This window comes from Onychomys torridus, chromosome 13, assembly GCF_903995425.1.
Source record: "Onychomys torridus chromosome 13, mOncTor1.1, whole genome shotgun sequence".
In the NCBI taxonomy this organism is placed as follows: Eukaryota; Metazoa; Chordata; class Mammalia; order Rodentia; family Cricetidae; genus Onychomys; species Onychomys torridus.
In genome coordinates, this window is record NC_050455.1 from 78034743 (window position 1) to 78051553 (window position 16811).

Consider the following 16811-nt stretch of genomic DNA (forward strand, 5'->3'; position numbering starts at 1 on the left):
GTCCCAGACAATTATGTCTGCTCATAAGATGCCTGGTAGTTTGGAGCCCCCAACTGGATCAGGCCCTCTGGATAAGTGAGACAATTGAATAGCTTGAACTGTTTGGGAGGCATCTCGGCAGTGGGACCTGGACCTGTCTTAGTGCATGAGCTGGCTGTTTGGAACCTGGTGCTTATGAGGGGACTCTTTGCTCAGCCTGGAAGGATGGGACTGGACCTGCCTGTACTGAATCTACCAGGTTGAGCTGAATCCCCGGGGAGTCTTTGCCCTGGAGGAATGGGAATGGGGTAAAGGGGCTGGGAGGATGGCGGGGGGCAGGAGAGAGGAGTACAGGGGAACCCATGGCTAATATGTAAAATTAAAACACAAATATCCATATGAAAAAATAAAATAAATATATTTTTTTTTAAAAAAAAAAGATGCCTGGTGGTTTTCAAAATCACAAATTTAACAGTTTGTTTCCTCTCTTATTTTTCCTCTTACTATATGTGTACAAATAAGTTACCTGTTCAGATGTCATTCAAAAAGTAACATTTTGTAAAGATAACTATGAATCCTGAAGATGATCATCCTTATTGAAATGAGCCTTATTTTAGAATATTTATTGTTATAGAAGTATTTGTACATAAATCTATGAATACAGCTTCCTAGATAAATAGGTACATTAATAGAATTGATTAATTTGTGTGAGAACGAATCTTAAATGAGGAAAAAAATGAGTAAAAACTGTAAAAGAAACAATGTACACAATGACATGCATGAGGCATCCACAAAATAGAAGAGCACTAATTGAATATCACTGCAACCACAAGTGAATCCTTTCAAGTATCTTGATTGGTCTCAGAGTGTCTGCCAGCAGAACATATTTTGCTTTTCTCTACATTGGGAGCAAGGGGCCTAGTGATTCTAGTCAGTTTCAGAGACTTTCTTTAACCTTTGAGATTTCTTGAGAAACAAAAGGGAATATGGAAAAATTAGGAACAATTAATGTGATTAAAATCTTAAAGATGAATGTTGATAAAGAGATGTTATATGTTTTATTGCCATATCTAAATATGTAACTCCTATGAAAGTAATTTTTATTACAAATATGAAATTGACATTCTTGAACTTTCCTATCTTGACTACACTCAAATGTTTGTTTTCAGATATCACATCTGAACTTATGGACATTCACATGTATGCTGCAAAGCAAAATAATACGTACTTTTCTATTATGTGGGGTAAAATCATGAAGCCTATGTACATAGAAAGGCATTTTTAAAAATAGAACCTAAGTATAGAGGGCAGGTGTTACTTAGTTACCTAATAACAAAAATATTACATAGTGTACAAGCATTGTTTCATTGAATAGTTTGTATTCAGTGATAGTATTATTCAGAAAGGATTCATAAAGCATATTGTTTCAGAAAACAATGGTAATGAATGTGTTGATTTCCAAAGTTCTGGAAAGGTTCTAAGTTCTTAGCACTGAAATAATCTAATTGTCCCAATAATCAGTTTATGATTATGTCATCATTTTACAGATAAGGAAAACAAGGTTAAAAACAAGTTATATGTGCTTACAGACATGATGAGAAAGATAGGGTTATCAATGAGGCACAAAAAAACAGCCAAATAAAATTAAATAGACTTCTCATAGATAAATTTCAAAAGGCTCCCTCTAGGTAACTCTGGTTGTCTTAGCATTCTGTGTAGACCAAAGTGGTCTCAAAATTAACAGAGATCCACTTGCCTCGGGCTGCCAGGTTTTAAGATTTAAAACATAACCATTAGAACTTATTGCTTCAAAATTATTTTTAAAGAAAACAAACCATATATTTCAGTAAATGTCATTATCTTAGTTGACATGAATATAAAACCAATAAGATTACTAAGACTACTGACTAGTTTTAAGTAGATAATTATAAAAGACAAATTTTATTTTATAGAAATCCCTGTTCTTTACATTATGACACTTTTTTTTCTATAAAGAACCCTCTTGAATATATTATCTCTGTATCTGGTAAGAGATATGCAAAGAACTTGGAAGATAAATTACTAAATGTCCTTTAATGATCTATTTCTAATACTATGGTGTTTACTAAGCAAATACATACAGTTGTTATTTTCACAGAAAAAAATATACTCAATATTTCTCATTTATTAACATATATTATGAAACTCTTCCATACTGACAGCTTAAAAGAAGCTGGAATTTCTCATTCTCACATTTAATTAAAAATATAGCTATTATGGGGTTATATAATGCAAGGTTTGTTGAAAGGTAATGATATTACACATCTTGGTTGCTTAATTTGTTTCTACTAGAAAAAAATTGTATGTGCAATGAGAAAATAACTTTATCCAGAGAAAGTAATTTAAATAATTTGATCTCTAATATTTTAAATAATTATATGCTTTAAAAATTGTTCATTTAAAATAGGCAGAATGTCATACATCAATAAAATATCATGTACTGCATATTGATAATAAAATACAAACATGATCATAGCTTAAAATGAAAAAACAGCATGGTTCAGTTCTCAAACTGGAAAAGAATAAGACAAAAACATAACAACCACCCACATTTTGTCACTGTTCATATTGTAATAATTATTATTGTATTGTTTAACAAGTATTACTTAGGCAAATATAGCCTACCATAATAAGTAGAAAACCAACCACAGAACTAATGGTTTCCCACAGGGAATGAAAAACAGTACAATGGTAAGATATCAACATGGTAGAAATGTTAGACTGAGTGGTAATGTTGATATAAAACTTTCAGAAGACCATTCAGTGCAGCATCTATGATTGTACTAGAAAAAATTAGGGAGAAACTCCAAACACTTGTGGATATAAGGTAAGGACAAAGATAGATCTAAGGCCCAAGCTAAGTGAAATCTGGGCCAATACAGTGAGCTATGGAGACTCTTTCAGCACTTTGGTTTGTTTCAAAGAGTAGCAGTGAAGAAGAATACCTCAGTGGGGTCTGGGATCCCCATGAGCTATGTTTTCATTACATTTGGATGGCATTCATTGTCCTGTAAAGTAAGTTAATTGTCTCTAAACATATCCAAAATTTAGGCCCATGTGAGAGTCTCTACCTTGTAATGAACTGTGGTAATCAATCTATGATCTTCAAGTACACAAAAATAAAGACATAAACCGTACTATTTTTGTGCCATTAAGTATAATTGTATGCCCATAATGAAAGCATTCAATTTGGCAAGTTTGGCTATGTGACTGCTCTCAGGAATGAAGTAGTGTTCATGCATCAAGAACAAAGCATATTCTACAATTGGAGACACTGCTAGTAAACCAGGAAATTGAAGCTACACTAAAGGCTATCCAACTAGAGAAGAGAGAGGAAAGGGAACTCAAATCCTTTGGTATGATTAATGACTTCAAAGAGATAAAAATAAATTAATAGCATAAAAGCATTATGCTGAAACTTTAGAAAATAGGATTAAGCCAGAAGCCAGAATATACACTGAAAAATGAAAGCATCTTCAACAAATGGTGCTGGTCAAACTGGATGTCTGCATGTAGAAGATGCAAATAGATCCATATTTATCACTTTGTATACAACTCAAGTCCAAATGGATCAAGGACCTCAACATAAAACTACATATACTGAACCTGATAGGAGAGAAAGGGGGAATAGTCTTAAATTCATTTCCACAGAAGATTTTCAGAATAGATTAGCACAAGCACTAAGATCAACAATTAATAAATAGGACCTCCTGAAACTGAAAAGCTTTTGTAAGGCAAAGGATACTGTCATTAGGACAAGGCACCAACTTACAGAATGGGAAAATATTTTTCCCAATTTCACATGTGAGAGAGGAATAATATCAAAATATATAAGAACTTAAGAAACTAGATATTAAAAAACCTAACAATCCTATAACAAATGGGTATAGATCTAAATACAGAATTCTCAATAAAAGAAACTCAAATAGCTAAGAGACACTTTAAGAAGCCTCTCAGAAAAGCTTGAGTCCTGGCAGGAAAGGGTAGGTGAGTGAGGTGTTAGGCAGATGGTTTGAGGATACCAAGTTGGCTGTAGTTCACTACATCACAGGACCACAAATACAGTCTAAGACTATAAGAAGGTGATGGAGGCATGGTCTATGTAGAATGGCCTCTGGCTGTCCAAAAGTAAGACATGAATTATTGCAGTGAGCCACAAGAATATATTATAGAGATTCAGCTGTATATAATAAGCTATACCTTGATGGACGAAGAAGTTCTTCAAGAGGAAGCCACTTATCAAGGAATATTTGATGTTATTTAGCCTATTAATATGTATCAACTGTCTTCTGCTATGAAAATCTTATGTTGCCATATACTACTATGCCATATGGCAAATAGTGTAAGCTTCTCAGACCTACTGCTGATCCATTAGGTAATACCCCTGAAGGGCCTAGGAGACAGGTAAGCTGAAGATGCATAGCTTTGTTTCTTGTGCAAATGAAGCTCAGACCTCCCTTATCTAGACAGGAAAAATAACATTTGAGACCCACTGAATCAGAACAAAGGAGGTTTTTGCATATCCAGGTGGAGTGAAGAGTGGGACAGGATTCCTGGCCAGAGCAGAGTCATGTGGCTAGGAAAGAAAGAACAAGGCGATCCTGCCCCAAACTCCCATCTCCACCAGAGTCAGACTCTGCAATCTCCACACCCTGCCCCCACACCCATCTACCCAAGACCCCAGCCACTTCCTGAGACTCAAAGACCAGCCCCCAGCTCACATTATGTCCCAGAACTCCCATCTGGACCAGAGGTGAGTGCCTGGGGTTTAGTCAGAGAGGCACCCGCCTTTGGGTCCCACACCTGGGCACTGTCCATCCCCAGAAGACCTGCCCAACTTGGCTCCAGTTTCCCACCATTTGTCAAGCCCTGCAGGAATGCTCCCCTTTTCCAATACTGCAGGCAGACCCTGCAACCTCCACACCCTGCCCCCACACCCATCTGCCTGAGACCCCAGCCACTTCCTGAGACTCAGAGACCAGCCCCCAGTTCCCATTCACCCCAGAAATCTCATGTGGACCAGAGGTAAGTACCTGGGGTCACACCTAGAGAGGCCCACACTTAGGTCACAGCCCTGGGCACCAGCCACTCCAGGGAAGACCTGCCCAACTGGGCCTCAGGTTCTGGCCATAGGGCAGGAACCCCCATCCCCACCAGGAAGGTACGCCCTCTCCAAGATCCTCCTGTGGACCATACACCCTTCACGCCCTGCCACCACACCCATTTGCCCAAGACCCCAGCCACTTGCTGAGGCTTTGAAACCAGCCCCCAGCTTCCATTCTACCCCAGAACTCCCAACTGGACCAGAGGTGAGTGCCTGGGCTATAGTCAGAGAGGCACCCACTTCTGGGGCTACTCCTGGGCACCAGCCATCCAAAGAAGACCTGCTCAACTTGGCCCCAGTTTCCAGCCATTTGGCTGGCCCTGCAGGAAGGCTCCCCTTTTCCAAGACTGCTGGCAGACACTGCAATCTCCATACCATGCCCCCACACCCATCTGCCCAAGACCCCAGCCACTTCCTGAGACTCAGAGACAAGCCCCCAGCTCCCATCTGCCCCGGAACTCCCATCTGGACCAGAGCTTCCATCCTGCCCTGCAACTCCCATCTGGACAAGAGGAGCTCCCATTTGGACAAGATAAGGAGACCCCAAGGACTTCCTGAGACTCAGAGTCCAGCCCCAAGCTCCCATCCAGCCAGCACTCTCATCTGGACTAGATCTCCCTTCCAGCCCAGAGCTTCCATCTGGAACAGAGAGAGGCTCTCTAAATCTGTCAGCTCTGTCTGGACCAAGTGCACTGATAAGACCAAGGAAGAATCCATGAGGAGAAGGGCAGACATCAAAGCAGAAGTACATACAACAAAATAAAGAGCAATACAGCAATACCAGAACCTAGCCCTGGTTCTGGCCATAGGGAAGGAACCCCCATCCCCACCAGGAAGGTACGCCCTGAATATCACAGAATGGAAGAAGAAGAAAAAAACAACCTTATAAGTAACATCATGAAGAGGCTAGAGCCTTATATAGAAGAAATCAAAAATAAAGTGGAGGAAAAGACAAACAAAAAATGGGAAGGATGCTATAAAAAGCTAGAGGAAAGGACAATTAAAGCAGAAGAAAACAATAAGTCCCTGAAAGAAAATCATGAAAAAGCAACAAAACAGATGAGGGAAACAGTCCAAGACCTGAAAAGGGAAATAGAAAAAATGAAGAAGACACTAGCAGAAGGAATGCTGGAAACAGAAAATCTGAGTAAACAAACAGGAACTTCAGAGGCCAGTATAACCAACAGAATGCAAGAGATGGAAGAGAGGATCTCTGGTGTTGAAGATACAATAGAAGAAATAGATTCATCAGTCAAAGAAAACACTAAAATCAACAAAGTCATGACCCAAAATGTCCAAGAAATTTGAGACACCATGAAAAGACCACACATACAAATAATAGGGATAGAGGAAGGAGAAGAATGCCAACTCAAAGGCACAGAAAATATATTTAATAAGCAAATCTCAACAGATACGAAACAATTGGAATAACCTCCTGTGATCTATCAGACAACCATGGTTTAAAGTTAGATGTCAACAACAAAAAAAAAAAACTACAAAAATCCTACAATCTCATAGAAACTGAATAATGCTCAACTGAATCACCAATGGGTTAAGGAAGAAATAAAGGCAGAAATTAAAGACTTCCTAGAGATCAATGAAAATGAAAACACTACATACCCAATCTTATGGGACACTATGAAAGCAGTGCTAAGAGGGAAATTCATAGCACTAAATGCCCACATAAAGAAGCTGGAAAAATCTCACAATTGTGACTTGACAGCACACCTGAAAGCTCTTGAACAGGAAGAAGCAAAGTCTCCCAGGAGGAACAGATGCCAGGAAATTATCAAATTGAGAGATGAAATCAATAAAATAGAAATAAAGAGAACAATACAAAGGATTAATGAAACAAAGAGTTGGTTCTTTGAAAAGATCAACAAGATAGACAAGCCCTTATCCAAACTAACCAAAAGACAGAGGGAGAGCATCCAAATTAACAAACTCAGAAATGAAAAGGGGGACATAACAACAGACAATGAGGAAATCCAGAGAATCATCAGGTCACACTTCAAAAACCTCTACTCCACAAAATCGGAAAATCTAAAAGAAATGGATAATTTTCTGGATAGATACCACATACCTAAGTTAAATCAAGATGAGATAAACCATTTAAATAGTCCAATAACCCCTAAGGAAATAGAATCAGTCATTAAAAGTCTCCCAACAAAAACACGCCAGGACCAGATGGTTTCAGTGCAGAATTCAACCAGATCTTCAAAGAAGACTTAATATCAATACTCTTTAAATTGTTCCACACAATAGAAGCAGAAGGAATATTACCAAACTCTTTCTATGAGGCTACAATTACCCTGGTTCCTAAACCAAACAAAGATGCAACAAAGAAAGAGAACTACAGACCAATCTCCCTCAAGAACATTGATGCAAAAATACTCAATAAAATTCTGGCAAACAGACTCCAAGAACACATCAAAACAATTATCCACCATGATCAAGTAGGCTTCATCCCAGGGATGCAAGGGTGGTTCAACATATGAAAGTCCATCAATGTAATACACCATATAAACAAACTCAAAGGGAAAAAAAAACATATGATCATCTCACTAGATGAAGAAAAGGCATTTAACAAAATTCAACACCCTTCATAATAAAGGTCTTGGAGCCATCAGGAATATAGGGGACATACCTAAACATAATAAAGGCAATCTACAGCAAGCCAACAGCCAACATTAAATTAAATGGAGAGTAACTCAAAGCAATACCACTAAAATCAGGAACAAGGCAAGGCTATCCCCTCTCCCCATACTTATTCAATATAGTACTTGAAGATCTAGCCAGAACAATAAAACAACATAAGGAGATTAAGGGGATACAAATTGGAAAGGAATAAGTCAAGCTTTGCCTATTTGCAGATGACATGATAGTATACATGAGTGACCCCAACATTTCAACCAAGGAACTGGTACAGCTTATAAACACCTTAAGCAACATATCAGGATACAAGATCAACTCAAAAAATCCTGTACAATAAAACAACCTCAGGAGGCACCACGATCCCCGACCTCAAGCTCTACTATAGAGTTACCGTAATAAAAACAGCTTGGTACTGGCATAAAAACTGACATGTGGACCAATGGAATCGAATTGAACACCCTGACATTAAACCGTCCACCTATGAACATATAATTTTTGACACAGAAGCCAAAAATGTACAATGGAAAAAAGAAAGCATCTTCAACAAATGGTGCTGGCATAACTAGATGTCAACATGTAGAAGGCTGCAAATACATCCATATCTGTCAACGTGCACAAAACTTAAGTCCAAGTGGATCAAAGACATCAACATAAATTCAGTTACTCTGAACCTGATAGAAGAGAAAGTAGGACGTAGTCTTGAACACATTGGCACAGGAGATCACTTTCTAAATATAACACCAGTAGCACAGACACTGAGAGAAACAATCAATCCATGGGACCTGTTGAAACTGAGAAGCTTTTGTAGAGCAAAAGACACAGTCAACAAGACAAAGCGACAGCCTACAGAATGGGAAAAGGTCTTCACCAACCCCACATCTGACAGAGGGCTGATATCCAGAATATATAAAGAACTCAAGAAATTAGACATCAAAATGCCCAACAGTCCAATTAAGAAATGGGCTATAGAACTAAACAGAGAATTCTCAACAGAGGAAGCTCAAATGGCTGAAAGACATTTAAGGAATTGCTCAACATCTCTAATTATCTGGGAAATGCAAATCAAAACAACTCTGAGATACCACCTTGCACCTCTCAGAATGGCAAAGATCAAAAACAAAGAAGACAGCTTATGCTGGAGAGGATATGGAGCAAGAGAAACTCTCCTCCACTGCTGGTGGGAATGCAAGCTTGTACAGCCACTTTGGAAATCAATATGGTGCTTCCTTAGAAAACTGGGAATCCATCTCCCCCAAGACCCAGCTATAGCACTCATGGGCATATACCCAAGGAATGTTCAATCATACCACAAGGACATTTGCTCAGCTATGTTCATATCAGCATTGTTTGTAATAGCCAGAACCTGGAAACAACCTAGATGCCCTTCAACTGAAGAATGGATAAAGAAAATGTGGTACATATACACAATGGAGTACTGCTCAGCAGAGAAAAACAATGACATCATGACGTTTGCAGATAAATGGATAGATCTAGAAAAAATCATCCTGAGTGAGGTAACCCAGACTCAGAAGGACGAACATGGTATGTACTCACTCATAGGAGGATACTAGATGTAAAACAAAGATGACTAGACTGCTACTCACAACTCCAGGGAGGCTACCTAGAAAAGGGGACCCTAAGAAAGACACAGGGATCATCCAATGACAGAGAAATGGATGAGATCTACATGAACAACATGGACAACAGTGGGAGTAATGAAGGGCAAGGTTTGAGGCAAAGAAAGCTTAGGGGAGCAGGAGATCCCAGCTGGATCAAGAACAGAAAGGGAGAACGAGAAATAACAGACCATGATAAATGATGACCACATGAGAACAGGAATAGGCAGAGTGCTCCAGAGGTCCCCAGAAATCCACAATGATACATCCTCTGTAGACTGCTGGCAATGGTCAAGAGAAAGCCTGATCTGACCTAGTCTGAAGATCAGATGGCCAACCACCCTAACTAACGGTTGTGCTTGAACTCTCATCCAATAACTGATGGAAGTGGATGCAGAGATCCTCAGCCAGTCCCCAGGTGGTGTTCCAGGAGTCCAATTGTCAAGAAAGAGGAGGGACTGTAAGAGTGTGAATTGTTGAGCCCAAGATTGGAAAAGCATAGGGACAAATAGCCAAATGAATGGAAGCACATGAATTATGAACAAAAGGCTGTGAATCCCCCAGCTGGATCAGGCTCTCTGGATAAGTGAGATAATTGAATAGCTTGAACTGTTTGGGAGGCACCCAGGCTGTGGGACCAGAATCTGTCCTTAGTGCATGAGCTGGCTGTTTGGAACCTTGGGCTTACACAGGGACACTTTGCTCAGCCTGGAAGGAGGGGACTGGACCTGCCTGTACTGAATCCCCCAGGTTTAAATGAATCCCCAGGGGAGTCTTGTCCCTGGAGGAGATGGGAATGGAGGGGAGGGGCTGAGAAGAAGGTGGGGTAGAGGGTGTAAGGGGGAGGACAGGGGAACCCATGGCTGATGTGTAAAATTAAAACACAAATATAATAAATTAAAAAAAATATATATACCAATGGAACAAAAAAAAAGAAAGAAAGAAAGAAAGAAAGAAAGAAAGAAAGAAAGAAAGAAAGAAAGAAAGAAGAAAGCAGTTTCTATAGATGGTAGACAGAGTCCTGTGGCCAGAGAGAAAAGAAGGCAGAGTTTCTCAGAGCCAGGGGTAAGGAGTAAGGAAGGAAAGATGGAGGATGAAGGAACCTAGGATGAAGATGAGGTCAAAAGCATAAGAACTTAGGACTATGACAGGGCAGGCTTTTGGCGAAATTATTAAGGCCACTCCACGTAGTTAAAAGGGAGGTTTATTTTGTGGGCTAACTTACAAATGAAGGGGTAGGTTGCAGGGTCTGGCAAAGGTATAGCGCAATTCGGTGGTGTTCTCTGGAGAACTCTGCTTGGTCTACCTCCAGCGTCCAGGGTCCGGGAACCAAGAGAGAGACCTCTTCCCGATCCTTGGTCTTCCGCTTCCTCCTCCACCCTGCCTTGTGGGCGTGACAATTACCGAAGCCTCAATGGGGGTTGGAACTTCCAGGCCAATGCTGGGATGGCTATCCACTACAGCAGGCCCAGTAGGTACATAGAGGAGCTGAATATGAGAATGGAGCTGAAGCTATATAGATAGAATTTTGTCTTAGATAAATAAAATAATGGATGAAAGAGCATGGTATACATAGATTCTTTTCCTTCAGATAAACCACCACCAGACACAGCACCTTCCCCAGGACCCTGAAAGGGATTTTCTCAGGCCAGGCCTTTGGAAAAATTCCATTAAAGTACAAGAATCACACTGATGAAACAAACAAACAAACAAACAAACAAACAAACACAGAAACATCAAAGTCCTCTCAATGCATGACAATAAAGTTCTTTATGGGTCATGTATTTTACTGGAATCTAACAAGCAGAGGTAGAAATAAGCATGGATGAAGGTTCCTTTTCCTCCAGGATAGGAAATGTTGCCCAGAACTGGGTTCACTATGGGACATTGTGAGGAAAATTAGAAGGAAAGCAAAGAGCAGAATTTCACATTTTATTCATTCCTCAGCCTGGATTACTCATCATTGACTGACTGGGTTTACATGAAAAATCTAGGTAATTTGTCTTCCATCATGAGTATTAGGAGTTCTGAGTGATAATACAGATGGAAGGGGGGAACTTTCTTAGAATTATTTATCTGCATACATAGTATATCACATTCAAAATGGCTTTGCATATTTTATTTGATATTTCTGTATTTTGACAACATTTTACAAAGAATAATGTGCACTCATATATTCTTTGTGGGTATTGAAGTTAATTTCTCAGTATAATAAAAATACTTTGTTTTGCTGAGTAATTTATAAAAAGAAAAAATAGAAATGTTTAACATCCTTAGCCATCATGGAGATGAAAATACAAGATTCCATCTTATACCTATCAGAATGGCTAAGATCAATAATACAAGTGACAGATCATACTGGTGAGAATGTGAAGCAAGGGAAAGATCACAATATTGTTGGTGGGACTGCAAGCTTGTTCAGCCATTATAAAAATTAGTATGATGGTTCTTCAGCAATATGAGAATCAATCTACCTCAAGATCCAGCTATATCATTCTTGGGAATGTAACCAAAGGATGCTTCATCCTACCACCAGGACACTTGTTCATCCATATTCAATACTGCACTATCTATAATAGTCAGATACTGGAAACAACTTACTTGTTCCTCAACAGAAGGATGGATAAAGTGCAGTACATTTATACCATAGAATGTTACTCAGGTATTTAAAAATAACATCATGAAATGTGCAGGAAAGTAGACAGAACTAGAAAAAAAAACTTGAGTGAGGTAATCCAGACCCAGGAAGATAAATATGGTATTATTCAATTATATGTAAATATTAGCTGTTAAATAAATGAAAACCAAGATATAATCTGTAGAACCAGATAGGTTAGGTATAGGGGAAGGGACTAGGTTGTGGGGAGGACACATGGATCTCCCTAGGAGGGGGAAGTAGAATAGATTTTGTGGGAGAACTGGGAGTGGGTAGAGACAGGAATAGGCAGATCAGGTGTGGAGGTGGAGGAAAAATGAGGTTGAGGAAAAGAATTTAGGGAGAGACAGCTATAATTGAAGGGCTTTTGAGGGATGATATGGAAAACTAGTGCAGTGGAAACTTCCTAAAATATATGAAGGTAATCCTAACAAGGTCTCCTAATAATGGGGAGAGAAAGAATCTCAAATGGCCATCTCTTGTCACCAAGAGGGCTTCCAGTACTAGGACTGGCTTGCATTCAATTGAGGTTTTGGCCAAGGAAGTCCCATGGAAATTCATAAGCAACTGAGGTTTTTGCTAAGACAATGGGTTGCTCCCTGAAAACTGCCAAGGGCAACACCCATACAAGTCATTAAACATAAAGAAGTTAATCTAATACCTACAAAGAGCCTTCACCCCTACTATATAGTGTCTTTGCTTTGGGAAAGTACCCTTCAGGCTACCAAAAGAGAAGTGTAAACCTCAACCCAGACACAAAATCTTTGACCTACAGTCTGTCCTGCCTGCAAGATATGCTAAGGAAATGTTGGTCCAGAATTTCTTCAAATAGCCAACCAAAGTTTGATTTGACTTATGGCATACTCCATGAGAAGGCACTGGTATCTGACATTATTTGGGTGACCAAAACCAGAGAGTAGATAGCCAAGAGATCTAAGATAAAACAAAATACTACTGGTCTAAAAAAAAAAATGAAAAGTATTAGTAAAATGGCTCTAATGATATTCTTCTATACATATAGATTATGCTCATGGCCTTATTCAACCAGCGTATGAGAAGCTTTCTCCTAGAGCATATGGAAACAGCCAAACATTATGCTGAGTGAGAGTCCTTGGAACACACAGCTCTAAAAGAGGTGTCTCCATCAAATCCCTCATCTCAGAGCTCAGAAAACGCTATAAATGAGATAGAAAGAGTGTATGAGCTAAAGGGGATAGAGGACACCATAAGAGCAAGGTCCTCTGAATTAACTAAGCAAAGTTTATATGAACTCACAGAGGCTGGAGCAGCAGCAAAGGACCTCCATGGGTCTGCAACAGGTCCTCTATGTACTCTATCTTTCAACTTACTGTTTCTATGGGACTCCTGAGTGTGTGAGTGAGTCTCTGATTCTTGGTCTCCTCTTTCGACTCTTTCCCTTCTGCTTTGTTGCCTTGTCTATCCTAAATGCAATAGGTTTTGTTTTATCTTACTATATTTTATTTTGTTATGTTTGCTTGTTGTCTCTTAGAAGCCTCTTCTTTTCTAATGAGAGACAGAAAAGGATTGGATCCAGGGAGAAGAGGCGGTAGGGAAGAAGTGAAAGGACCAGAGGGAAAGGAAATTGTAACCAGGATATACTGTGTGAGAAAATAATATATTTTCAATAAAAAGGGAAAAAAGAAAAAAGCTGAAGACAAAGCAAAAAGATAAAGGATGGAGGGATTAGGATACTGAGCAGATGAATTTTACATTCGTCAAGCTCTGTACAGGAGAGTGAAGGCAGTGCTAACTACTCTTCCCTCTGGTTTCTGCTGGGGATCTGGAGAGATTGGGAACTAGTGATTGGCAAGGACCTAAGGGAAATTCTTTGCATAGTAAGAAGTAAGGGGTCCTCACACAGCAAACCAGAAGAGAAGACAGGGGATCAAAGGAAAGAGAGCTAGCATTTGGTGGGAGAGCATGATTTCTATCCTGTACAAACATGATTTATAAAAATATTTCCTTATCCTGGGACAAGATTAGAGTTACTCTGTACAAATACTTCAGCCAGGTAGACAAGTCAGAAACTTACAGAAATATTCTCTAAAAATTCAAGGACCTTGAACTTAAGCCAAATTAAACCTTTCTTTATTCTGACAAAGAGAGAGAATTGATGAGTCATTGCTATTGGAAACATCAAAGCTGGCTCAAAACACCCCAAGACCAAGTTCTCAGCACAAAGGAGATTTATTTACCCAGGAGGGACAGAGTACAAGGGATAAGAGACAAAGGCAGGAGACAGAGGATAAGAGAAAAGGGAGAAGGGAACAAAGAAAGGAGATTATTTGTCCTGGAGGGAAAGAAGGCCTGCCTCTGGATAGAACAAAGACAGACATACATGGCCCATAGGAAAATACAATTTATAAAGGTACAACGGGAAACCCTGTGTTAGGATTAGGAGTTTAATTTTAATTGGGCATGTTAATTATGTGAGCCAAAGGGTGTTTTGGTTGCTGGATTTCAATACTTTGAAAACTAGACCATGGTAGTCAGTCTCAGGAGGAGAGATTGGTCAAATAAGGCAATGGACCTTGAGGACTAGCTTCAGGAATGTGATCTAATAGTTTTTAGCAAGGCAGAGGGAAAGGGGGGAAAAGGCTAGTCTGTTAGAGCCATGCCTGCCACACTCAAGGTGGGCAGAATCCTTTCAATTGCTCTCAGTGAGGCAGGGAACACTGAACGGGTGTACCTCAAATAGGCAAGAAAAATAAAACAACCCCCAAGTTCATTTTGAGTCTTCCTCTTTGTCCTGATTTGCTCTACAAGTAATTAGTTTTTGTTTTTTTTTTTTAATTAGAACAAATCAGGACAAAGAGGAAGACATAGACTCCATATAAAAATAAAAACTAAAGTAAAATATTCAAACATCCTACATGTTATGAAATGTTCAAAATAAAAGAACTTACAGTATAACAGAGAATATTATATAAAAGAAGGCATTATTCTTTTTCTTTTAATATTGTCAAAATGGTGTTCTATGCCTACCTCTTAGAGAACCTGAAGAACAATAGCATTTCAACAAATTTAATTTTATATCAGCATAAAATTATAGGTACAAAATCTTCAAATACAAAACACAACACAATTTATAGAATGAAAAACATGCAATATGAATTTCAAGATCAGTATTTAGTGTAAGATACTAGTCATTTCAACTAACAATTTTGTTGATGGAATAGCGTAAGTATTTTATAGGTGAATCCTAGATTTTTTATAAGTGATGCCCAGAAAATGTTCTGCAAATTGAATAATACTGTTGTTTAATCTTTAAATCACAAACAAGTAAAATAACATAAGGTCCTACTCTTAGATAAAAAGCTACATAAGGTCAATAGTTGCTCAGAAAGAGAAAAATTGGTTTCTTCCAGGCATGAGCAAACCCAAATGGTCATGCACTGGACACATGTATAGATAAGCAGTGGTAAATGGACTCAGTACACTGTATATACATATATATTTCTAAGTACATATAAGTGTTAAACAATTACAGTTAAAAAAGAGTTCAGGATTTTGGGAAGAGGGATATGGGAGTGGGGAAGGGCAGCGCAAGTAATGGCAATATAATTCTTATGTATGAAGCTCTAAAAAAAACCTAAAAATTAATTTAAAAAGAAGTAAATGTAACTGTAAAGGGATACATTTTAAATAAACAGATTTAAATATCAGAAAAAAAAACTTTCAAAATTTGCTCAGCCTTTAATATATTACTTAATATATTCAATTATAGCCTCTTTGGGTTGAGACTCAGTAGTTCTCTACATTACCAGCCCACTGATAGCCTCATGCCTGTTAAGGAAACTGATACCCACAGCCTATTGAATAAAATGCATTGGAACTCATAATGTGTTGGGAAAGTATCCACCTAGAATGTTATGCTTTAAACATACTGTATTGGTTCCAGGCTTAAAATATTTCAAGTCCCTCCTTCTTTCTTGACATGTATGCAGTTGTGCAGTTATGAACACATATCAGAGTTATAAAGTGCATGTCTTTTTAAACTAATACGTATTGTGGGGAATGATAAATGAGCTTAACTCCATTATATAAAAATTTAAATTAACTCAGTACACTTGTTTTCAAACAGGTAAATGTTCTGATTTCATGTGAGACAAAATAATTCTAATAGACAGTGGAAGGTGCTCTATACAGTATGTGGAAGGAAAGGAATTTTCTTCCAGAGTCCTATAAACATAACAATGTACTCTAGAATAAGAAAAAAATAGGACTTTCTCTGAATGAAACTTAGTGTTTTACCATCATTTTAGTGCATGATGATTGGCTGTTTATGGACAAACTTTCCAAATCATGTTTGTGAGAAGAGGGACTACCAAAGGAGAGAGAGATAAAGGAAAGATATGAGGAAAGAAGGGGAAAGAAATAAGATAAGAAAAGAGGGAGGGAGACTTGACAGGGAGGAAGGGAGGGGAGAAATATGTCTGGGAGACAGACAGGCTGAGGTTTCTTCTTCTAAAAGAGATACCATAAAGCCCTGTCAGTGCATGGCTGGAAAGCAAGAAGTTCTTAATAAAAATGAATATATTTAATTACTCTAATTAGTAAAAGTCTTGACCTGTCACACCAGCTTTTCAAAAAGACCTTTAGAATGGTATTGAGAATTTCTCTATCTCTCACATGTTCTTCCATATGAAAACAGATTTCCATGTGTTTCTATATTGGGACAAAACTCTACCTGTAACAGCTATCCATAACACTTCAGTAATTTTATTTAATAAGTTACCTA